This window comes from Andrena cerasifolii, chromosome 11 (assembly GCF_050908995.1).
Source record: "Andrena cerasifolii isolate SP2316 chromosome 11, iyAndCera1_principal, whole genome shotgun sequence".
Taxonomy (NCBI): Eukaryota; Metazoa; Arthropoda; class Insecta; order Hymenoptera; family Andrenidae; genus Andrena; species Andrena cerasifolii.
The window spans coordinates 10,812,448-10,836,188 of record NC_135128.1 but is presented as its reverse complement, the minus strand read 5'-3'; the positions used below and the strand labels follow the sequence as shown (position 1 = coordinate 10,836,188).

The 23,741-nt window shown below is 43.1% G+C and overlaps 1 protein-coding gene across 4 annotated transcripts in view; it reads left to right on the top strand.

Annotated features, from left to right (window-relative positions):
• Glurb (metabotropic glutamate receptor B) overlaps positions 1-23,741 on the top strand; it is a 243,591-nt gene that overhangs the window by 178,629 nt on the left and 41,221 nt on the right. The gene's annotated exons all lie outside the window — the stretch shown is intronic.

Here is a 23,741-nt window from a genome sequence, read left to right as displayed (position 1 = left end):
CTAGAAACGTTTACGAGAAACTAATAAAACTTTGGCCCGTAAAAATGCATACATTCGCGAGGCTCGAAATTTTATGGACTGCTACATTGTTATTTCATCGAATATATGAATCCACTTGCAGCGTATGGAATTTTACCGTTCGTTCGTTCGCGTGCCTTTCGCAAAAAACATTCCTCTACTTCTGTGCTGTACGAAAAACTACAGCAAGAGAGGAGCAGCGGAATTGCGATTGGGAAACCCCCGGGTCGCCTACGTTACCGCCGGGGAAGTTGCTACTCCAGTGAGTTAGCGAAACCCGTCCAGTGTCCTTTGATCCCTTTCGGCTGTTTTTCCCGCACAGATCTACGATTTTCGCTGGAACGTTACTTCCGGACACCGCGGAACGGAAAGGGCAAAGTGAACGCGGAACGGGAATGTTTCGCTTGGAAACAACGACCGTTTGTCAGCCGGGGTGGAGCAAACGTGGGGGCAAAGGGAGCGTAAAAATCCTCGTTACAAAATACATTTTGCTTCCCGCTGCGGGGGGCGGACGGGGAGACGCGCAGTCCCGGAAAAAAGCCCGCTGCCGAGTGAAAAGCAGAGACAAAGAAGGGGGAATAACGACCGATACGTATATCATTCCGTCGAAAACGTCACAAGAGGACCTGCGCCGGGTAATAAATCGCTGTTTGGGCCGATGCTTCGCCGGGCTTCGTGCAAATCAGAGGGATCATATCTCTGACGCGCGATTCGCGGCAGAACACAAAGATACCATCGATCTTCCACGCGGCAATGATTTCTGTACAGGGGGCATCTGCGAAACTTTGACGGAAGCCGTGGCCGTCGGCCCAGAAATCGAGGACGAAACAGAGAAGCCTGGACAGAGCTGGTGGGCGAAGTTCGGCAGGTGGGATTCCGGGATCGATCGGTCCCGAAATTATTTGCCGCGAGTGGCTACAACTTCGTCCCCCGCTTCGTTACCCACAAATTGAACGATCGCTCCCGTTCACGAGCTCCGACTGTCTCCTTCCTCTAGTTATCTCTGTCGAAGACGAACGGCGGTACGGAACGCTGCAGCGGGCCGATTTAATAAGCGGCGGGCGCGTGAGAACTTGCAGGAAAATGAGAAGCTTAGCTACCGGGGCCAAGGGCGCGCGAGGATGCTGGGAAAAAATTAGGTGACGAGGTGCGATCTTCTCCCGAGGTGACGCTAATTCGGATAAATACTTCGCGGTGCTTTAAACAGCCCCTCAGTCATTAACGCGTAATTTCTAGGGGGTTGGTTTAGTTAGTAGATCCGAGAACTGGCAATGTACCCACTTCGAGAAGGTTATGGGCATTTTTATGCACCCGTTGCACTTAGCGGCTCGTCCCCGATGCAGATGTGCGCCGGCAGTAAAGCCGCGTGAACTTTTACGACGTATCCATTACGCTGAATTCGCCGGAAAAAATAAGGGTACGTTTGTCGGGTGCAAGATTATCAATGGATCGGCGGGCCGTTATCGCGACTTGGCGCAACAGTATTTCGCGTTCTTTACGAGCGCGCCGGCTTAAGGGTTCATCGAAAATGCAGGGGCTTCGACGTTACGTTACGACGCGATTCTGCAGCCTACGTGAAACGGATGCAAAGTGGCGCTACGTTTCGTAATAAACGGTAATAGAATTCCGCGATTACCGCGTACGAGGCTGGAGCATGTGACGAGATAAAAGTGCAGGGGAACGGCGAGGTATCGTGGAAATTAAAGGAGACTCGCTTTAATTAAGGCGTGTTTTGGATATTGTTGGGACATGAATGTGGATTATAAAGGGCTTATTGGCACAGAAGAATTCAATGAAAATTTGGACGAGTCACGTTCTCGGGATTTCCATGGAAACAAGAAAAGTTCTCGTGAACTTTTTATACGTTTTCTCTACTCGTTGCATCGCAGTGGAGAGCTATCGACAAATTCGTTTAAGCGCTTCCAATTATATGCAGATAAGATGAAATAAGACGTCAAGAGACTGAGCAGACAGAGGGAACTTGGAAACCACTTCACGTGAGTCTAAGGGACCTTTCATGCGTAATTTCAGCACGGGTATCGATTTCTTTGCTGAATACATATTATAACAAAGCAGAAAATAAATAAGGAGAGCAGTAATTGGAGCAAATATTATTCGGAACCGGAACGGTACACTGCGAACTGTTTGTATCTATTATACTCTCAAGTATTAAATTAAAGGTAAAATATCTTCGACAATTTGTTATCCATTTATTGAATCAACTGAGAATACACTGGCGCTGATAAAATGTTACATATTATGAGAGCAAATAATACCTTCCCTCTTGTGCGGAATCACAAATTTACTGTGCTTGTATTAATTAATATTCGGCAGGAGGAAATTTCACAAGACAAAGGAGATTGCTAAAAAATTACTATTAATTATCGTATTTCCTCGCGGTGTAATAGATTTATGTACCTACATTGTGTTATCATAGCATGCCGATAGATTTTATTGGCGTCGATGATTAATAACGCAAGTAATAAAAGATTGAATTTCCAGTTACACGTTACAGTTTGACGCACCGATGTGCTGGTTATTATCAGAGCACGCGAAAACACACCGTCATTAACTTCCCTGACATTAATCAGTAATATTTTGGCACGCGTCGTGTTTGAGTCAAGATAGTTACCACTATTCTGGCTTAAACTCGCGCCACGTTGATAAGCACTAATTACATTGCCCCTAATTACCACGAAATAGCTTCAAATTGCTCGACATTGCCCATTTTCCGACACACTCTCCAGCCTACGTATTACAGTCGCCAAGGTGCAAGCAGAACGCGAGAAAACTGTCAGATAATTATTGCAAACTTCCTAAAGAACATTAAAAGGATTTGCAAACCTAAGAAACGATATTTCCGAACCGTCGAGAAACAACCAACCAGCAATCGCGAAAGGTATCGCGCGCTGAATTAGAGAGAGAGAGAAAAAAGCTCGAGAAGGTAGAAAGATGTTTTATCAAATGAAAAGAACAACATTCCAGGCGAAATTGCAATTTCCAAGTGCGATTAAAAAACATCCCGCGGAATTACACGTTGCGAGAGAACAATTTACAACTCGACCTCGCAGCTGGAATACCTAAAACGAAACGGGGATGCTGGCCCGTAGCTCATGGTAAAAAGTAAACAGGAAAATCAACCCCTACGAAGCACCCTGCGAATGCAAACAAGAAGAAACGCGCTCAGAAAACGCAGCTGCACGTGTCGGGTGTAGTTCTATCGACAACGGAACGCTATTTACAGTGCGATATGCAAATAGACCGCCGTGATATGCGACAGTTGCATGAATTTAGCGGTGAAAATAATATTTGCGCGACCCGTTAACGAGTCGGCAGCGTCTACGCAGTTACTTCGTTAGAGGCACACGGCGGCGTGTGCCAAGTCGTGCGCAAAAGGGATGCACACACGCTTCTAATTCCTGCGCTGCACCCAGCGGTTAAATTCGATGCATCTGGCCGCGAGATGACGGAGTGGTCGGTATGTATAGAAGTAATTAAATTCCATATATCCTCCGGGTCTACCTATCCATCCGCAGAGCCGATTAGAAATGCGGTAACGATCGCCGATAATGAAACCACCGAATCCCTGTTAAAGCGATTGCGATCGAATCCAGATTTGGTGGATCGCCCTGGCCTCCTCTATTCTCTGCTGCTAATGCGCTTATCATTATATCGATTAATATTCTGTGAGCTTATTAAAGTAGTTGTGCGTGGTATGTAAATTGAGTGGCCTAGAGTGGTAGTCGAAAGTTTCAAAATCAGGCAGAACAAGATGAGTTTAACGAACTGAAATTGATCTCGCAATTAAGTTCGAACAGCTCGGAGTACGGGCCAGGAATTTTCGAAGTTTGAGGACTCCAGGTGTCGAAAAATTAGGGGATTAAAGAAGTGCAAGTGCTCGAGATACTCGATGGATTCAATGGGTTTTAGCTGGGAGTTCCGAGGATACCGAAGCAATTAACAACGTCTGCCATTTGTCCCCTAATTGTTTCATTACTTAAGATCCCTATTCTGATTCACTCTACGTGTTGATATAATTTCTCTGCACAGCATTCCCACGTAGACGGGGTATTTACTCGTTTCCGCATTAACCGGATGGTCTTGCCGAATTAGTGGGAGCTGTCGCCGTTGAGTGTATCGGTTGGTGTTTCGAAGTTAATTCGTACAAGGATATACAGGCAAAAAGGGTTGGTCGGGACGTGATGCGAATGCTTACCCCCAATAAACAGTGTCCCGAAGTGTCAGCAGTGTCCACTGCAGTTTGATTTTGGAAAGAAATGGTTTAAAAATTCCTTTAAGTGGAATACCTGCCTGGTTGTTCTACCTAATACCTGGCTTGTTCTACTATGTGGAATATTTTCACCTCAAAGGATCACAGAATGCAGCCTTATAGACAGTAATTATCCCTTATATATAAACGATAACTAATCCTAATGTGTACACCAGTGAATGAATTCTGCCAGCCAATTACCCGCTTAACTCCAAAGTCCAGCTGAACATATGCCCCACAGCCCGCCCATACGTTGCTCTAATCGCGACCACTAAACAAGCCCTAATTAGCTTCCGCTCTATGAGCCGGCTCCATTCGCGTTTAGGGTATATCGATCATCAGCATCCGTCGCCGACTTCCCTCTGTCGTTCTAGAGCAAGACAGTCTTTGAAGGTGTACACGGCCTCTCACTGTCGACCTACGCGGTACTTCGAGCAACGCAGGATTGTCCAGTGCTGGATTAAGTAGAAATGACGATGGTGCGGCAGGCTTATTGCTCTCGATTGTCAAGTTGGAGTGCCGCATGACTAGATCGCCTAACGAGCAGCGTTTCGTAAGAAGATTATGTCAGAGGGATGTGTACCAGAGTCTACCTTTGTCGGGAAGTTCTTGGAAGGAGTACAATTTCATGTATACAGGAGGGGCGACCGAAGCTCTTCTATTGTCGAGGCTGTATTGTCGACGCAGATACTCCATTTTTCGAAAAGCCACCCCCATTATTAAGCACAGCCCTGTGGATACTAGCTTTCTCTCATTTTTTCGACTACATCGTGCAGTGCCTCGCGTGCCTTCTCGTGAACGTTGACAGAAAACACATTATGGGCAGATCATTTATTCACTGTGATTGGAAGGTGGCCGATTGGAATTATGTGATGATTTCTGTATTTAATTTCCTGAGGGCGATGCGTATTGTTAAAAGTAGAATAACTTTGTCACTGTTATATTCGATCACGAACTCGTCGATATTCAAACCTTTCAATTTTAGGTCGACTTCAATTCATCTCATGAATATGATTAATGCCGGCCAGTCACTTTTTTACGCCCAGAATCCTGGCTGCAGCGAGCACAGAGGCTGACCTATTATTTAAATGTACGCGACCGTAAGCTTCTGCATTTTAGCGCCAGCACGTCGAACCGAGGGGTGTGTGTGTGTGTGTTTTTTTTTTGTTCCATCGCTCCCCCTTTGTCCCAATTCAGCACTCGACTACACGGCGCAATGTGGGGAAACACTCGCCACCCACGCAGTTCTCGCAACTTTCCCGTTTCGCGGTACACCCCCGGCCGCAATATTATCGCTCGTGAAACCCGCAAAGCTCCAGCACACAACCTGCAACCCCCGAATCAAACTATGGTCTGCAAACGACCAGGGAGAGAGATAATTACAATCCTGCACTCCACATCTGTACGTCGAATCGTCCGTCGAGAGAACTTTCCCCTGTCGTTCCGGGCGGAAAACACGAATAACGAAGACCGAGATTGTTCTTGCATTCCCTGGAACGCCATGGATCTGATTAATCAGAAATGCACGATGGCGACGTTGGTTTTTCAGTGAGACTACTGCTTTCGTTTCATTTCCATGTTCCATTTGATTGTTATCGTGGATTTCTACTCAGGACGAACAGTGGTTGGAGAACGTCTAGGGAATTATTAGTATTGCTTTTAAATGAAATGTGAAATTTATTCACTGGGGTCGTTATTTGATCGTTACGCGTGGCGTTGGGAAATTAATTACTTAAGATCGACGAGGTGCGAGCAGGAAGAGCCGTGTCTGACCAATAACGGGGCTTAACTACTTGAAGCTTAGAGTTCTGTATGTTACCTGCTGGCTGGCATTGAATATTGAATGAGAGACGAAAAATTTCAATTATCAGGAAGCAGAGATGGACGAAAATTTTATTTGGATAAAATTTCGTAGAACGAATAAAAGTTTAAAAAAATGATTCGGCATGTGTCGAATAAAGTTGGCCCGGGTTAAAGTTGAAAATTGTAGGTATTCAACGCTGAAGTTGAAGCACTCGACGAATAAAAAAGTTGACTTTAATCGTCGGATAAAAAATTAGTTTTATTCGTAAAATAATTTAAAGTTAAAGTATCTTTTATTTGATCCGTTATTTAAATGATATTTTGTTTAGTTAATGCTCGACTCTGTCAAGAAGCTGTAACTTTGAATTCAACAGTAATCAAGCTTTAACAAAACAAAAGCCAAGAAGAAGTTCGTACCACCAACTGTTAACATTCAATTAGCACACATAGGAGATGGTGGTTTGAGCGTGTAATTAATTGCTGTCCCTGCGTTACGTCATTAGCAGATGAGAGTCCGTTGTGGCAAGGCCCGTGCACGCGTGAAGCTAAAACAGGAGGCGCGTTTGAATGGCGAGTCATGAAATGTGAATTGTAAGTTTGCCATGTGAGCCTCGTTTAGAAAAACGTCCCCATTGCTAGTACTTTTCATACAGAAGTCCGGCGGGCACTCGCGTTCGCGCTAACTCATCGTGCCTCTTTCGACGAGAGACCTTGCCTTTCATACGCGCCCCCGCGAGCACGTGAATTTAAATAAACCGCGTACGAGTGAATGATATGAAGCCTTTTGAATACCCACGACGCCTCGGAGCGTCGACGTTTAAACACCTCGGGCTGGGATTTCACGAGCCGTGAGATTACGAAACATTTTCACGGATGCATACTGAATTCGGTTTTTCATCGAGATCGCCAAGGATTTCTCACAGTTCTCCCTGGGAGACCTTCGCAATTAATTACGCGTGCTCGATGTGACCATTGAATTGAGCGCGGCGATGGTCAGGGGAAAGTTTGCGATACAAATTACTATGAAAGTACCACAGCTCAACAAGGAGTTGTACTTCTAAATTACTGAATGATCACTAAACACAATATGATTTTGTGAATAAATATGCCGAACCTAATTGGGATTCCTCCAGGTTCTGTTATCACAAAACTTGTGTCAGAAAAGATTCAGAAGCCCAGAAGTGGAATAGGCAGAATCTTTGCTAGACACCTAATTTTACAGACTCTTGCGTGCAATTTCATCTCCACAGGATTCAGTCGCGCGTACCCACGATGATCGCGCCACAGATGATAACAACATCTGAGACTCAAAGCGTCGGGTTAGTAGGCGTAGCGAGAGGTAGTCGAGTTCTGTAGCAGCGCGGGATTAACATAATCTACTCTTCAGCCGTCTTACGTGGAAACTACTTGCAAATCTCTCCTCGCGGGTAGCCGCGAAGATACGGAAGACATTGAAGTAGGGGAGGCCGGGGCTAAAAGTTCCGATTTCGATAAAACATAAAAAATGACTGGAAAATAATGTAGTTATTCTCTTCACTATTGACTAATTTCTTGTTAAATTTATTATATCTTCTGATTTTAAGCTTGTGTTTAATATATTGTAATAGGTTTCCCATAGAAAGTAATTTATTTGCGGCTGATCGAAGCGGAACTTCTTACCCCTATATGGGGCAAGTTGTTATCGCATTGGGGTAAGTTGTTACTATGATATAAGAGTTGCCTTTTAATGAAATATTTCATTTTCTAATGAAATAAAGCAGAATTTTATTAATAATGGTTATTTATGAAGGTTCGGACCAACAAAAATGTATTATCTTTAAAAGAAAACCAAAAGCGACAGTTTTTATTTATCTTTACGCATATCTTCGATCGAAGTCATGTCCCTTTCCGCCTTTCATTCATATTGTTCGCATCTTAAAGCACAGCGGAAACAATTTATACATTTGCGGCAGGTCTGTGAAGATAGCACCCCCAAATTCGAATTTTTGGAAAAACTCAACGGCATTCGTTTGTCCATCGTTTGCCCACGTTTGCCCATCAAAAATTTTCGTTTGACCACCCTCCAAAAAAGAGTTATGTACAAAATAAAAAAATTGTCTTCATCACCCATCATGAATGCATTTCAATTTTTTAATAGAAGGATACGAATGTACCCGACCTGACCACGTTTGCTCACTCTCAGATTTCATTTGCCCACCCTCCAGAATTTAAATAAAAAATAAAAACCGCGAAAAAATGGGTATAGATGAAGCGATCGCGTTAAAGTTCGATTATTCTCGAAAATATTATCAAAATCGTTCTTTCAACGGTCCAGTTCGTTAGTTTAGACGTAGAAGAGATTTGCCCATCCATTAATTTCGTATGCCCACCCTCCAGAATCGAATTATTAATAAAGATAGCCAAGAAGTGCGGTGCCCGTTGAAGCGATCGCGTTAAAGTTCGATTTTTCTGGAAAATAATATCAAAATCGTTCTTTCAACGATGCAGTCCGTTAGTTTAGATATAGAAGAGATTTGCCCATGCATTAATTTCGTATGTCCACCCTCCAGAATTGAATTATTAATAAAGATAGCCAAGAAGTGCGGTACCCGTTGAAGCGATCGCGATAAAGTTCGATTTTTCTGGAAAGTAATATCAAAATCGTTCTTTCAACGATGCAGTCCGTTAGTTTAGACATAGAAGAGATTTGCCCATGCATTAATTTCGTATGTCCACCCTCCAGAATTGAATTATTAATAAAGATAGCCAAGAAGTGCGGTACCCGTTGAACCGAATACCTTTCCGTTAGTTTTTTTTCCGAATGAATTATCAAATTGATTGTTCTTACCGTAAAGGTTAAAGGTGTTTGGTGACATGTTATCCACTTCAATTTGTATCGCTCATCGTATACTTCACACTTTTCACACATCTGCAGCATGTGCAGAATAATACCAGAGTGGTTTTCTAGTCATTTTTCACTAATTACCGCAATGATATCGCACAACGGAAAATAATATAATGTCACAGTTACTTCACAAACCGTAAATGAACGCACGATCTCGCAAGAGTTGCGCCCGAACTCTGTAGACCGACTGACTTTCGTGCGTCGTTGGAAACAATTCGAGAGTGTCGCAGACATCTGTTTACGTTTCGGCACGTTCGATGACGACACGCAGCGCTGCTACCCTAACTAAAGGGGCGCAGCGCCGAGTGCCACTGTCGAAACGTAAACAGATGTCTGCGATACTCTCGAATTCTTTCCAACGACGCACTTCTTGGCTATCTTTATTAATAATTCGATTCTGGAGGGTGGGCATACGAAATTAATGCATGGGCAAATCTCTTCTACATCTAAACTAACGGACTGCATCGTTGAAAGAACGATTTTGATAATATTTTCTAGAAATATCGAACTTTAACGCGATCGCTTCAACGGGCACCGCACTTCTTGGCTATCTTTATTAATAATTCGATTCTGGAGGGTGGGCATACGAAATTAATGCATGGGCAAATCTCTTCTACATCTAAACTAACGGACTGCATCGTTGAAAGAACGATTTTGATAATATTTTCTAGAAAAATCGAACTTTAACGCGATAGCTTCACCTGTACCCTTATTTTCGAGGTTTTTATTTTTTATTTAAATTCTGGAGGGTGGGCAAATGAAATCCGAGAGTGGGCAAACGTGGCCAGGTCGGGTATATTCGTATCCTTCTTTTAAAAAATTGAAATGCATTCATCGTGGGTGATGAAGACAAATTTTTTATTTTGTTCATAACTTTTTTTGGAGGGTGGGCAAAAAAAATTTTTTTATGGGCAAACGTGGGCAAACGAAGGACAATAATTTCCCACCGACAAATCATTAAAATGTTTTCATGGGGGTGCTGATGAAAATTTATTTTTGCCATAATTTTCTTTTGAAGGGTGGGCAAACGAAATTTTTTTATGGGCAAACATGGGCATACGATGAACAAACGAATGCCGTTGATTTTTTTTTAAAAATCGAATTTGGGGGTGCTATCTTCACAGACCTATTTGCGGCGGGGCAAGTTTTTACGGTACCAACGTGCCCCAAGTCACGGTAACAACTAGCCCCTACCGACACATGTAGCAATTTCAAAGATTATTCTGCTTATACATGTATTCAAACGATAAACACTATTACACCATGTTCTTAAATGTCATTTGATCCATAAGAACGATTCAATCTATAATATCTACGTTAAATAATTGAAATAGACCAAAAAGTAATGATAGAAAAATTTTTACTTATCTGGTACGCGACTAATAGGTCCTTGCTTACAACCACACAATTCGCTGTCGCGGACGCTATTAAAGTGGGCGACAGAGTGACGTGATCAACTCACACGGAAAAAATAATTTAAAGTAGAACGCACTTTTTATTTTGAAGATAGAGCCGTCGGAACAACTAACCCCCGGAACTTTTAGCCCCGATCTCCCCTACGTATGCACAGGCTGTGTAATAAAGACACATAGATATGTGCTTCAAGGGATTTCTAACTTGAAATTACATCTTGCACGTACAATGAGCAGGCGAGAACGAGATAGAACCCTTCAGATTCACAAAAGAATAAGGGAATAATAATTGGGAATCCAAAACACTTCATTCGCGTGGAAAGCGTGGTGACGATGTTGAATCAAAGTTAATTGATTAATCAATAATAAATGTTCAAATCATACTAAATAGTGAAGAAAGCTGGAGAAGATAATTGCGTGAATAACATAAACAAACTAGCTTTACTACTCGGCTTCGCCCGAAATTTAGATTCTAATTTTATAAAAGAAAAAAAAATTTTTAGTTTTTTTTGTGAAAATGGTCACATTTGTCTGAATTAGCCAGGGATAATGAGCTGAGCTACATTTCGCGACCCCGGAGTTTACCGGTCGCAAGTTTTTAGGGACAAGCACACAAACATAAAATACACTTTCTGCTTTATAGTAGAAGATGTGAATCTAGAAAAATGGAGTGAACTACATTATATTTCAATTTCATCAAGATGCCTGGCGTCAAGTACAAACAGTGATCAATTTAGTGTGCAATGATCCTATAACTAAAATGTGCCAATAAAGTATCTACAATTCCTTAACCCAACAATTCCACCATTAAAACGTTAAAAGGTTAAACTAACTTCCCACCTAAAAGAAATCCCAAAACCAGCACACGTTTACACTGAAACTGACCAAAATCGCTGGGCATTAAAACAACGAGGGGAAGAACAGAACGAACTCTCGTGCGATTAAAATGCACTTTCACCTCCACGCAGCTGCACTAATGGATAAATAATTGCAGGGCGAAGTTATTGGTATTCGGCCGAAGTAGCCGCAGAATGTTAAGCCTCCGTTCGGAACAAAATCGCGCGAACGGTAGCGCGGTGTAGAATCGATTCCGAAAGAATTCCTGGCTTGCTCGCGGCATAACATGCTAATCAGATCGACCCCCAGGGTAGAGAGTTTTAATGACGTTACGCGGTGCCGTATAGAGTCGCAATTTGCGGAACGACGGTCTGGAGTCGAGAAGCGGCGAGTGAAAAATCTGGATTCATTAAATTTTAAAAGTCCGGCTCGCCGGTTTCTAATAAGCCGATATTACGGCTGCCACGGTAGAGCGCTTCACGCAGCAACGATATTTGATATAAGGTTTTCCACGAAATTGAACAATTTTTCACATCCAGTTGCCTCATTTATTAAGCTCCAGAGACCTTGCTGCTGATACGCTGATACGGGCGGTGAATTTCGTAACGATATTGCGTCGAACGTGATTTCGACGATGAGAGAGTCTTTATTCGTGGCTGGGGACAATTTTGCATACTCGACGCGCAAATGAATCGTGGGAAATCAGCCTCGAGGGCCCTTGATGACTTTAAAGAATCCGTAAGTCGGTTAAGCGGTGTTGTTTCAGGGCCGAGTTCAAGAATGCCACAGCTGAGCTGGCAACTTGAGCTTGCTAATGTATAGAATGTTTCAGAAATGGCTCGCGAACTTCGTTCAAATAAGCCTTGCTGAGTGTATGTTCTACAGTTAATGTAGATGACAACTGGCTGGTCTCAGGTCTGACGTGGGTGTGGGGATGGGGGAAGGTCTGAGTTGTTTCCATGGTATTTTTTGGATCAAAATAATTTTGGGAGTTTGGAATTTTTTTAACATTTTGAGCTGTGATTAGTACTGACATACTTTAATTTCTACTCTCAATAATGAAATTATATTCCTGGAATTATGAAAATTTCTGATCATTACAGATGTATCATAATAAGTAATCGATAGAGGAATCGAACGATTAGGAAAATGACGATTAGGAAAGTTTTTTTCTCTCATAAAATTTCGATCGAAGTTAAAGAAATTGTGGCAGTGATCCATCGCTGTAATTTCATCAACAGACGCGGTCGCGTCTGGAAGCTAATTCCCCCTTCCCCTCTACCCACAGGCACACTGAGCGACCATGTCTCTATACACGAAAGACAGCGAAATTGACAGGTCGTCGGAGCTATTTTAGCCTTATTATCTTATTTTATGACATAGCGCCTAGTTCCTTAAAACCGAAGCTGAAAATCTGAGCACTGAATTGATTTGTGGCCAATAAAGGAATGTCAAGTATAAAAAGTGACAGAGGAATCAGTGTTCGAACGGAGAACGAGAATACAATTGGAATTAGCAAAGTTGATTTCACAATCTTTGCGTGAGAATGTTTTTAATGTTTTTCGTGAATTAAATATCGTATCGAACGATTAAGCACTGACAATGAGAATAAAAGAGAAATCATTCGGCGTAGAAAATCATTTGCAAATCCAAGAGCAAATGTTACTAATTGCTCGATTCAATATAAGAGGCGACGGTAGGAAAAATAGCGGAGCAAGTTTTAAAAGAATTATCCAAAGTTTCCCCGAGAATCTCGGTTCTTCCGAACTTTTATAATCGCTCGTTAAAGGAATGCAATTTTCGTCTTTGCCCTTTAAGCTCGTTCCCTAATCGAATTTTTTAGAATAATTGATATACTAGAAACTCTCACGGCGGAATCCGCATCTACTGCCGTTAAATGGAAAAAAGAAGTGCTGGATAATGGAGCCTGAACAAGTTTTTTCAAAGAAGCTCATTAGCGAGCCCCGCTAATTAACGTGTAAAGTTCTATCCCATTATAGATCGTAATATGATCCCACCGAGAAGCTCGGAATGCAGTCGGAAAGACAGGGCCGCTCGCGTAGAAAAAGCCAGCTTCCCTTTGTGAAAATAGTAATTAACGTACCAATATTTGAATTTCAAAGAAACCTTTTCAAAATTTCCAGGAAAGAAATGAAGAAGGATAATTGCTAATCAATTATCCAACATATTAACTGCATATAAGACCAATCAAACTGCACTTCGTAGCTCAAACAACCAGAAACAACAACAGGTAATTAAAAGCTCCGACGGTTTTCAAGAATACAAATTTTTAAACCACCAGGCGCAGGAGTACACTGATTTAATTCCCTCATAGTGTATTCCATTACCTCGGCGGAAAGAAAGGAAGAAGGTTAAAGGCCGCACAGGGAACTATTAAATAATTCAACGCCACTTTGCTTACGGCATGGCGAATACCATCGGTCCCGGTTTGCTTTTCCTTACGCCTTAAATGTCTGTGAGACAACGACACGTGCCGCAAAGCTTGGCAACCTCCGAGCTTCTTCGGGACAAAAATCCTCCGGCCAGAGGCTTCGCGAAGCCAAAACAAAAGAAAAATGTTCGGTAGCATATATTGTTTGCCCTGGCAAAAACACCGCGACTCTTTAAACCGCATAATCGGCTCGGCAATGAGCAAACATCGCCCCAGGAAATGTATGTAATTCGGTGACGTCGGGCAGATTCGAATTCACCGTCAAATTACAAAATATGGAATTAATTAAGCAGGCATAAATATCTGTACGCGTCATATTAACACGTTATTGAGCCCCATTTATCAATTGGACAGAATTGGAAAAGCACAACGGAACGCGTCATAATGGAATTTTGATTAAACTGTAATGAACGAGTTGTCGATTTCGTTCGAGGTGCGAGGGAATTAATGGCATTTCTATGTAGGGCAAAACTGCAGTTCTGCGCCAGGGATGATTAGATTTCGAGCACCGGAATTTAAATAAAACAAAGTTTAACGAAATCTAGGATAACCGGGGGAGGTTCGATCAGTTCAAGATCAAAGAATCGTAAATTAAACATTCCTAATTCTGGAAGATTCGAAGTAAGTTTCCTCAGATATCTGGGTTTACAGCTCGATTCGTAAGTTCTAACAATCAAAATTCCTATCTCGAGGAATCCCTTCTGAAAATTTAGAAATTCTCTCGATTCGCGACGCTTTACATCCAAAAGTGGACATTACATAATTCAATCACGTTGCCAATGAAACTCTATAAATTGATTCCACGGTTTCAACAGTTCTCCAAAGCTCAGTGCCAGGTCCTTAATAAGGGGCGTACATCGCTCAGGGAGAATTGAAAATGCGAGGGGATGGAGCGGCAAATGGCGAATGGCAAATGACAAAGGAAACGGTCAGGACAATAACTGCGGTTGACGTTTCATCCTGTCGCGCGGGATCCACCCTTAGACGGCAGAATTCTGAATTAAACGGAAGGGACAGAAATTCGCTCACTCAAGACCGTGGGATCGTTCTCATTTATTCCCATACGAGAGCTTCTGCGCCGGCGACGAGCCACTCGACCGCCAGAATCGGAAATTAAGGCCAGACCGAATGCCAATAAAATCGAGAAGTCAACGAGATAGCTCGCGAAGAAAATTCATGTCTAGCGGCCCTCCTCCACTTTGATCGATAATTTTTCCTTCGCGTCACTGCCAGCTCGTCCCTGTAGCTTCCTCTTCTTTTTTTTTCTCAATACCCTCCCCCTGCAGATACCATTTCGTCCCCTCCAACTTCCAACTCTCTGTTTCTTTAATTCTCTCCACCCCCTTTCTTCTTCCTCCCTCCCTCATCGACTGCTGACTACCGAAGCGTACCACCCCCTCGATACCACGAGGCACGTGCATCGCCGTGCCCCTAGATCCGTGAAAATAAAGTCTCCGCTTGTAGCGCGAGAAGCAGGACACGCGAGATTGGAGAACCTGATCGAATGCTCGCCGATCTATCTTACCATACTTCGAACGGGGAGCCATATCGTGGCATTCCCATTGTTCCGTGGTTACAGGCCTGCACAATGTCCGTCGAATGTTCTGTAAACGAATCTGGAGGCACACCCTCGGCGGCTGTCTGTGCGCGCACAATCCCCCATCGACCAAGGGGCCAAGAATGTTGATTACTTTTTCAGGAATGCATCTCGTCGAACACCTACCACTGGCGCAACGAAATCGTGGCGATCGTAAATCCAATTAAATCGGCGCGGTGACTTAAACCGCGATCTGTTTGGCCGCGATACTTGTTATGTGCAGTGAGAAACAGCGCGGTAAATGGGATTCGAGGAAGAGCTGGCGTTTCCAATTTGAGAAATAAAGCTCGCCAGCTCCCGATTGCTTGGAAATTAAAATTTAGCGCGGCCTTGTTTTACGTCTATTGCCTGCGGGGGAGGATGCGGTTTAAGGGGTAGGTGCGGAGGGTTTTGGTAACCTTATTCCGAACACTTTGTCGCGGATCTTCTCTACTACACGGAAACTAAGAGTTCATGCTGGATTAAGATGATTATAACTTGGAGATTCTCAATAGAATTGCTAATAAAGTTCTTCACACTTTTGAAGATCTGATTAATCCCGGAAGCTTCTACTAACTGGCATTATAGCTACCACATAATAACAGCGCGGTCTCCTGCGCGGTAATTGCGGGCACGTCTGGCTATGTACGCGCCTCTTCCACTTGCTTCCACGCGGTTTGCTTTCTCCTCTAATTGCACTTGCCCTACACGCTATTCCAGCTTCTAATATGCACTATATAATTATTAGCAATACCAACCAGCAATGTACGCATCGTTTTGGAAACAGTTTCCAGTAAAAATTGCCCGCGAGTAAACATTCACTTATAGTGAATAGAGTTTCCCGATTTGGAATATATTTTTGAAAGTACTCATAGTAAATAAGAAATCTTGAAAATTATTATTATATATTTTACTCGCGTTATTGAGGCGTACGCAAAAACGGAAAATCCTCTTATTTCAGAAAAATTTACTAAAACCTGGCATCTGCATGTTTTTTGTGGTGCTGAATCCGAATATGGCGTTATTCTTTTGTGTAAAAAAATTTCCTAAGGTAGTTCTCTCAATAAAAAATCGTTCTTTTTGTTGATAACTCAAAAAGGAAAGGTCGAAGAATTTTTTAGTACTATGTGTACTTTAAAAATATATATTCCAAATCGGGAAACTCCATTCACAATAAGTGAATGTTTAATCGTCAATTTAACCATTTCTTAAGTTCCTTGAGTCAGACCATCCTTTCCCCTCCTACAAGGAATATAAATTTTTCCTTTCAACGACGATATAAGTAACTCAAACTTCGCCGTATCGCAGATCTCCATTCAATAAATTTTGCATTTTCAGTATACGATTAGTGGCAATAGAACTGATTTAAGACGAAAGCTGGGAAATATTCAGTGTGGCCGATCGCGCGATTAAACGATACGAATTTCCGTCTATAAATTAGCCGGGCATATTTTTTAGCGTCGCGAATAACTGGTATTATACCGCGATAGTGTTCCAACAAATTGCTGCGCACCGTGGCCCATTACAACTCACGACTAACGACGTAGTTAAGAATTTCTTGCCGGAATGGTAGCTATCAGCGCCATAACTATGTCCAGAAACTCCGCGGAGGGTGTTTTATGAACATCCCAACTGCGCGGTAATTCCCGCGTATTTCAAAATATTCAACACGTTAAACGCGAACCCTCCGTAAAAGGTTTCAACGCGCGTTCCAGCGAACACCAAAGATCCTCGATGCAACTGTCCATTTCGAAAAGCACAGCAAATGCCTTCTGCTGCATGAGACGTCGCAAAGTCACAGGATTATTCCTTCACTTCCCCACCATCGATCACCCTAAATCACCCTCTTTCTCTTCCTCGCTTTCTCATATCTTTTCCTTTGTAAAAGGTACACTTTTCTACCGTGCAAAAAAGAATTATTATAATTATTATATCTCAACAGAATTCCACCCCTCTCGAGCAACACCCTTCCACCTGGAGCACGCAGTTACCTAAAGGTTCCCCTGAACAAACCTTTTCCCCGAAGACAAAAAAGAGTTTCCTCCCGTCGAAGTCCGCCCCGTCGGATCCAGTCGCCCGGCGGGCGGCCCGGAAACGGCCCTGAAGTTGCACGATAGAAAAATGAGCGAGACGAATGCCGGTGCAGGTGCTGGCATTGCGCGCACACAGGAGTGCCGTACATCAGCGGCGCTGCTCAGACGAATCACGCGATCTCTCATCGGGAGAAAGCAGCCCGCCGGGAAATATCCCTGCCCTTTCGGCGGGCACCCGCGAAGAAAAAGGAGCCGCGGCGACGCGGCCCGGAGAGCCGAGCCCGGGCCCCCGGACGAAGATTCATCGCCCAGCGGGAAACCCTCCAGCCGCCCGCATGTTAAGCCTTTGGCAAACATTTGCGCCGTCTGTGTGGAGAGGCGGCAGCCAGTTTCCCGTACAAATACCTGCTTGATCTGTGGCAGCGTGTACGTGAGCGTCCTCGAGCAAACGGGGCGTCGACAGGCGGGCGACTCGATAAAAAGGCTGCGAGATCAGCTAATTTTTTTTTTTTTTCCTTCACGACCAAGAGAGGCCAGTGAATTATGGCGCGGGAATTTGATAAGGGCCGGGACGAATGAGACGAATCCTCGATATCGATTTCAACTTCGCCCGTGACACGGTTACGGGAAAAAATTCTGATCATCCGGGCGCTCGTCCCTTTTTACGATTAAGGGTTCGCGCGCTGGTGCGAGTGAAATTAGGGGATCAATTTAGGGCCGGGAGGTCTGGCTCTGATGTAGAGCATCGTGTGACGGAGAAGGCTTGAGTTGGAGATTATAGGGAATTGGAGTTAATAAGTCGATACAGGGGGGGAGATTGTAGAATTCGTCGATGGCTCCAGGTTTTATCATCCCGCGGGAGTGTCAGTTTCAGGCAGAGCGATTTGCAAGGGATTACCTGGAACGCGGGGGAAGGTTACCTTGCTATGTACATACGACTATAGGTCAGCCATTCACTGCGATGAATGAGCGCCGGAGTTCGTGGGAACGTGGTAGAGGATTATTAGATGTGGAACGCTCAAAAGTTTCATCCAGCTTTAATCTCTCCGCGGGGCTCGTTAATTTAGGTACATACATCCGGGGAACCTCTGGCGCGAGCCTTTGTCTGCGACGCGAAGCACGTGAAGTATGGCGGGCAGGACTCGCCAAACGCTGTTTCCAGAACTTCCCCGGGGAAGTTTTCCAAGTTCCTGGGGTCTGTCACTCACTCGGTACAGAGTAATGGGGAGGCGAAGGGAAGGTGAAAAAGTACGGGTTGAACCCTGACCCTTGATGCTTGAACTTCATTGCTGTTCAAGGATAAAAATTGTTGGAGGAGGCTCCACTGTTGTGAAACAATTGAAATTCTTTCACTGACATAGTTTGTCTCGAACAAGTTTAAATCCCGGAAAGTAGGCTGAGGAATCCCCGACAACGAGAATAAGGGAAGCACTCGAATTCAGTGGTGGTAGAAGTCAATTGATTGCAACACCACTGTACCGTTTCAAGGAAATTTTCTTTCGTCTATCAATGAAACCTTTTCTGGTCTATTAATATACCGCCCTCCTTAGTTAAACTGTACTATCTAGCATTTTTTCATTTTTTCAGATATGTTGAAATACTCGAAGTTCCACACGCCTTTTACCTTTTAATTAAAGTTAGAAAACTACGTGCTTCGTAAAGATTTATAAATAGTATAATGTATTTAACTTAACTTCTTTCCAAATGGTTATAATATCTAGAACAATTACCAAATTATATTAGGCTGTTACGAAATAATGTAGTATCGGAATAAGTTCAGCGAGACGTTGAGAACCTCGGAGGAGACAGGCCCGTTGGGGAAAACCCAACGCGTCACCGGGCCCAGCGACGCGCGCAAGGGTTTGTCGGGGCGAGAAAGCGCGCGGCGGAGCGATGTCCATATTTGGGCATGAGGGCGACTTGAAAAGCGTGCGTGGTGGGGATGTAGCGTCCTTTTTCGGAAAGGCGAGTTTTCCGCGGAAAGGACAGAGTTGGAACAACCGGCAGAGTGTGTAGATGTACTGAGTCGTTGTGTTAAATCGAGTTGTTTGTGTCGTAGTCGGTTATCTTGTATTAGTTTTAGTTTCTTTCAATCTTATATATATATATATATCTTTCCTGTTTATATTAAATATATTTTATTTATCCCACAATAATGACAACATGTTTTAATTTGATTGAAGGAAAATAAGGACGGTACAAAGTAAATGATAAAACTTCAGTTTTCTCGGTTCTTTCAAAATGTTAGATAGGACATTTTAACTAAAGACGGCAGTATACTCCACGGTGGATCGCAATATGCTTCCTCCGAGGTTACATAAACTGTTATAAAATCAAAAGAACTAAGCCCTCCGAGTTCAATTTGTTTCCCTGAATTTTCCACCTCCCTATTTTTCCCAAACTGTTATAAAATCAAAAAAAAACTAAGCCCTCCAAATTCAATTTGTTTCCACGAATATTCCAGCTTCCCGTTCTTCTAGCAACGCCAATTATCTCTATAAGCTAGTTAATTTTGCAGCTTGCAGAAATTTCGCCGGCCGAGCTTGTTAAATATTCGAATTGGTAAAGTGTTAACACACAACCAGATTGTGGGCAGGAGCGCGGGCTCGCGAAACGTTTCGCAGCACTCGAGCGTGTAATTTCGCCGTTCAATTGGCCACTGTAAATGAATCTCGTGGGGGGGGGGGGGAAGCGTGTACAGCCAGCGGGGCTCCAAACTTCAGCGTAACGTCATAAATTACGAAGGAGGTTTAACGTTCTTCCATACACGATTTGCCTCCGCATCATAGTGCGGTTGGTTGGGTTAGATATAGAGGCTGGTCTGATTCAACAGGTGCTACTGTAACATGCGAAAGTACGCGAAACGGTACACGAAGCAAATAAACGAATGTAAAGCATCGACTTTCATCCACCCACGTCCACGCTGCGCAACTAAATTGGTAAAAGGATAGAATGCATTTAAAATGACGTTGATCTACGACCTGCAGGTTCGCGTTCGTGACGAGAGCTATCAAATTAACAAAGGGGATGGAGGAAATTAAATTGCTAAAGTAAGTTACTCGAGAATACTCGCCGATTCTTTTAGAAAAGTATCAGTGCTATTGCTCGGGGAATGGTAACGTTCCACAGGGGTAGGCTAGCATAAAGGAGACTCGCAATCTGTTTCTCTGGTAGCTGAAGATTGGAGAAAGACTGCTTCTCTATCTCAAGTGATACTACTTGGTAATGTGCCCTGAGAACACTGACAGCAAATTAAGTCAAAGAGGAAACTGTTTTAATTTATACCGATTAGGGTAGATGTACCGTTTGTGGTCATTGCACTGTTTTTGGCCATGTGCATAATTATCTTATTTTTAAATTCTTTGCAGATCATTATTATGTGGAGAATTTCACGTCATAAATATTTTGTTTAGTACACCGCCAGAAATATACGATTACGTTTATTGCTTACACGGAAAAATATTATATATTTTAAGAAGTGGCCAAAACCGGTGCAACACCTTAAGGGGAGGTTCTGATCTAAATGTCGATTTTTTTTTTATTTCATTTTTCGAATGTTCAATCTTTTAGGAATACGTGTTTAAAAGGATTTGTTGAAATTCGTAAAATTCCCCAAGTTATAGGCATTTGAGTAGCGGCAAACGCATGGGCAACAACTGTCCACTCCGGCGCTCACGTAAAACTTCAAATGCGTTTTTCTCGAAACAGTGTTCTCAAAACGGTGGGACCTGTATCTTCAAAAGTTATTATCCGATACGACTGAAACTTTTTTTATTTTGAAGAATATACTTCTGGCTAGGGGGGGGACTAAAAAAAATTACAAAAAGTTGAAAATTTATAATTTTTAAAGGCGTTGAAAGGACGAAAAATACAGGGAAAAGTGATTTCAAACGTGAAGTGTCGTTATTTTCTAAAAAAATGTAATTTTTGTAATTTTTTTTAGCCCCCCCCCTAGAAAATAGAATAATCTTCAAAATAAAAAAGGTTTCAGTCGAATCGGATAATAACTTTTAGAGATACAGGTCCCACCGATTTGGATCAATTTTTTGACGCCTTAACTTTAACGACTCCCCAGGGCTGTTTGCACTGATTAATTATAAAACAAAAAATATATTTCTATAACATAAGACATCCTTAATACAATGCGACAAGTCCCATTAAATTATATATAGTAGTTTTCCTTTAATTAATTCCTAAATATCACCTATTTTTTGGGGCTCTAGACCAGAACCTCCCCTTAAAGTGGCCACAAATGGTGCATCCACCCTACTTTAATTCCTCCACAAAGCGTGACCACAATGAAACTCAATTCTTATCTTCCCCATGCATTCCCATCTTTACGACAAATATTGCCAAATAGGTGCCACGTTTCTGACGGGCCACCCGAGTAGATCACAGACGGGGGATGCTCCTCGAAACAGTTTAAAGCACCAGAAACATTTGCCAAAACTAATTGATCCACGCCATGTTTGTCGGACGCCGTTTAATTCGCCGCGGCATTTAATCTTTCCGCTCCAGCGAGAGCTCATAAAAATTTCCCAAGCAGATAGGAAGTTCGCATAAATCCCGAACTCGATAAAGGGCGGGAACAAAAGTAGTTAAAAAGTAATTTGTTTCGCGGGTAATGCCAAGCGCGCCGATGAGGCGAACGAGATACTTTATCGGTTTATCCCGTTTGTTCTTCGCCGTTCCGCGAGCTGGTTCCGCGAAACAGGCCCCGGCATCATTACCATAAACTGATTAATCGATCCGAAATAACCGACGCAATAACGAAACAATTTCCAGGGGCTATAAATCATGCTCATTACCATATTAATTTGAGGACGCGGCACCGAAACGTGCCATCGACAAGCATCGCCCCACCGAAACACCGTGTGCGCGCCAGCGGAATACCAGATAAAACCGGGTCTTATCGTCCGCCCGGCCGACACTATCAATTCTTTATGCCACCAATTAATTAATTTCCCCCGCAAATCCTTCGCGAATTAATAGGTACTCCGGCGCACTCGGTGATTTGCTGTTTCACGCGACAACGCGGACGCGGCGCGTGATCTACGCGAAACGCGCGTGCACGTGTCGCGGCGCGGACGCGAACTTTTAATTAACCATAGCGCTGCCGAGTATTTAATGCATTTTTTTCACGAATGCCCCTTCAGAGACTGCTCCTAATTTCGCTTTATTACAGAAGTCAGATAGGTCGTCGTTCGTGTACTTTTTATTGAGCAGTAAACGTGGCTAAGCTCCAGGTCAACCTGTGTCGTTGGTGAAACCTCATCACTGGGATACGAGACGACTCTGCTTGCAGAGAATCGTCGGATTTTGCGAGTCTCTTTTTTACAGTTAAGCGGCCGCAGCTTAAGAATTTTTCTTGTAAATGAAGTGCGAGCACTTACGACTGTGCCAGATTTACACAGATTGCTGCGAAATATTCGTCGAAGCTGGGAGCAAAAGGGAATCGGGAGTTATAATAGAAATTATAGAATGAATCGGGGGACACTTGGCTTTGTAATATTTTATTCTTTAATTACTGGCGCAGTGACAATTGCGTCTACTGTAAAGCTTGCAATTTCGTTTAATGGGGGAGAGTAATTAATCTCCGTCATTGCGTAACGAGAGCAGGCTTCGTCGATCAATCGATAGGCACAATTATAACGAAGGTTGGCTAATCATTATTCCACTCAGCTTGCCCTTTCCGCTAATTAATTAGCTCGAATCGAGATGGGTGACGGGTTTCGTTAAGAAGTCTTTCTTAATGAGAGGGAACGAAGGTACCTTTGGTATTCTTTGTCCCTGAAGTTTTCAATTAGAGCTCAAATTACGCATGCAAAAGTACTTGGCGTCAGCAATATATTCTTTTAGTGCAGAAGGGACGCGGGAGGGACGCGGGAAGGAAAATTCAGGAAGACTAGTGTACAGTTCAAAGTGGAGCTTCAAAGGGCAGGAAAATTACCGTGAAATCAGATACTAATTAGGATGGAATTAAAGGTTTCATTCCTAACCGTAATGCGAGCAACTTTTCAAAGTGGGGACCACATAAAGTACCCCTGAAATATCTCAACAGCATGGAAACTGCTAGTTCCTTCTAAAACTTTTGCTCGATTCCCTCGAAAGTGTAGAGACCCGGTGTAATTACACCCAGAGAACTATCCCTTTCGCTGATTACGCAAATTTCGTAGGCTATGCAAATCGACGCTTCGCTATCCCGGATCCCGTAGCGTTTTAAATATTCTTCTAACTTCGGCATACATTACTTCGACTTCTACTTTCCTCCCCTATTTAGGATCCGTGCTCCGGCAATCCCTTTGCAAAACGAAGTACAAAGAGAATCCAACCGCATTTCACTACCACGAAATGAGAGAAGATGGAGGTTCGCGGTATCCTCGAGAAATAGAATTCATTTGGAGGAAATTCGAACGTAGGCAATCCTGCGATAAGTGTTCGTTAATTTGACTAGAT